This window comes from Microtus pennsylvanicus, chromosome 4 (genome assembly GCF_037038515.1).
Source record: "Microtus pennsylvanicus isolate mMicPen1 chromosome 4, mMicPen1.hap1, whole genome shotgun sequence".
Taxonomy (NCBI): domain Eukaryota; kingdom Metazoa; phylum Chordata; class Mammalia; order Rodentia; family Cricetidae; genus Microtus; species Microtus pennsylvanicus.
Window position 1 is genome coordinate 126,992,406 of NC_134582.1, and position 2,689 is coordinate 126,995,094.

General features: G+C 45.3%; 1 non-coding gene across 1 annotated transcript; it reads right to left on the reverse strand.

Annotated features, from left to right (window-relative positions):
• Window positions 1-1,312: 1,312 nt before the first annotated feature.
• On the reverse strand, window positions 1,313-1,375 carry LOC142849129 (small nucleolar RNA SNORD78). Its single transcript, XR_012910530.1, has one exon. It is a non-coding gene; the product is annotated as a small nucleolar RNA SNORD78 (small nucleolar RNA).
• Window positions 1,376-2,689: the final 1,314 nt, after the last annotated feature.

Consider the following 2,689-nt stretch of genomic DNA (forward strand, 5'->3'; position numbering starts at 1 on the left):
CTATAGTCTCATTTGAGGCTGGTCAAGGGAAGGTGTCACTTCCAATCTCCTGTGATCATGGGTGGCATTTAGTTCCGTAAAGACTACCAAACTGAGGGCCTGTTTCTTGTTGGCTGTTGCCCATGTGTGGCACTCTACAGATAACATTCTGTAGCAGGGAAGTTTGCTTCATCGAAGGTAACAAAAGACAGTTTCCTAGCAAGATGGATGCTACAGTTTTGTGCAACATGAGCACACACATGAAATCATGACTATCCCATCAACCTTGCCATAGTCTGTCAGTTAGCAGGTCAGGGGGAAGACATCGCACAAGGGACGACTGCAGGAGTTTGGGATTGTGGGTCTGTCCTCCGTAGAAGTAGTGTGCTTTCTCTCAAGTCTGGGCTGTGAACTTGCATGGGACATCTTGCATGCAGGACAGCTGGGAGGTAAAAGCTTCCCCAGTAAAGGTGGCAGAGTGGGCCGAGAGCCTAGGTGTGAGCCTGCTACCCTCTCAGTGTCTTCTTATGTGAGGTGTACATCCTTGGTAAAGTCATATGGATCAAGTCTTCTGTACACCCTAAAGCATTCTCCGTTATATGCTTCCGGAGGAGACAACAAAGCCCTAAATAACTAAGGAACCCAACATAGGCGCCCTCAGATACAGAGGTACCTGAGTCCTGAATCCAGAGGAGGAAGCGTTTCCTCCCAGCTAGAGAACCAGAAGCTTCAGGAAGCTGTCTGGATGAGTAATCGTGGACCTGGGAAATGTGGACCAAGGAAGAAGCCACAGAAGGCACGAAAGGTCCCTGGAGGGTTAGGTGTGTGACGTGTGCTAAAGGAGACCATGGGGGCATGCGGATTAGGTCAGGGTCAGAGTTCCTGAGTAAAAACCACAGAGTTTAAACTATTCCTTCGAAGCAGTGTGGAGCCGTGTGTGGGTTCCGACTGAGAAGTAGGACCAAAATAGGGAAATTCCAACTTTGTTTTTGGTGGTTGTAGAAGTTTATTTTAAATTTATGATTTGGTGAAATATCAATTTTGTGTGTGATCTTCTTTCTCCGAATTTCCATCCAACTGGCCTCTAACCAGCAAGTCACATACGCACTGCTCCATAGGAGCCCTTGAGCTTTTAGGAGAAGGGATCTACTCTGGTGTGAAACTGACCGGGTGTGTTCTATCCTGCTGACTCAGCACCATCTATGAGAGCGTCACCATCTGCATACCTGCAAGCCATTTAAACAAAACAGCCGCTAGCTAGAATTTTCAACATGATCCTCATATTAATACATTAAGTATCTTCCAGCTATCCCCAGAGTTGTTCGTCACAGGGTCTTCCAGTGTTAATTTTGTCCATATGGTTTTCCCGGTCAGACATTTGATCAACATCACACAAGGAATTCTGGGTTTTGAGAAGAGGGTTGCTTTTTCTCAACACAGCAAAGGTTGTAGTTTCATTATTTACAAATGAAAAGGACATATAGTCCAGCTGTAGTACCACACATCTGGAACCCTGGCGCCTGGGAAGCAGAGGCATGAGGGTCATAAATTTAAAGCCAGTTTGGGCAAAATAACGGGCTCAAACCAGCCTGGGCTACACAAAGAGGAAGAAAGAAAGAAAACAAGAGTTGATGGGGGAGGGAAATGGGAGGCGGTGGCGGGGAGGAGGCAGAAATCTTGAATAAATAAATAAATGAGAAGGTCATGCTGGCAGGACAGCCACCCCCCCCCATGAACACCCAGGCCCCACCTGATAGCCAGTTGCACTGAAACTATCTGAAGTTAGTGACCTATAGCCAGGAGGAAGGACAATTATCTGATTGTTTGCCGTGCTTTAGCACAAGAGACTGTGTAAGGACAAGGAGCACACACTCAGGAATGGAGCTGCCTGGTGTGTCTGCTGCTCCTTCTGTATCTACTCGCTTGCAAGCTAAGAGATACACATCATGTTCCTTCTTTCTCTTTCCCTTTCTCTTTTTCTTTCTTCTAAGATTAAAATAATAAAGTTTCAAACAAAAAAAAAAAGAAAACAAGGGTTGAAAATGGATGGAGTGGAAACAGAACCACGAAGGTTCAACCCTACCCAAAGAACTACAGGCAGAGTGAGATAGTCTACCCTAGGGAAGAGCACACAAATTGGCTATCCAATACTATAGTGGTGCATTATTTGTGTGTTAATAAATAAAGCTTGCCTGAAGATCAGAGGGCAAAACAACCACACCAGTCAGCCATACAGGCCAGGCAGTGGTAATATACACCTTTAATCCAAGGATTGGGAGACAGAGGCAGACAGATCTCTGTGAGTTCAAGGCCACCCTGGGCTACACAGATTGAATCTGTCTAAAAGAGAAACAGAGCTCACACGAAGGTGATCCCAACACTTGGGATCCCATGCCTTTAATCCCAGCACTAGAGAGGTAGAGACAGGAGTGAAATGGCTGGGTGGAGAGAGGAATACAAAGTAGAAGAGACAGGGACTCAGTGGAGTGTGAAGTCTAAGGATTCATGGAGTCAGTATCTTGCTCCTTAGGTCTGAAGATTTGGTAGAGGTAAAAGGTTTCTCATAGTGGTTGGCTGCTTTGCTTTTCTGATACTTGTGTTGAACCCCAATAACTTTCTTTAGGTTTTTATTATTTGTGCTACATAATACAAAATGATCAGCCCTGGAAACAAAAACACAAGAAACACTATACAGACTGAGCAGGTTATA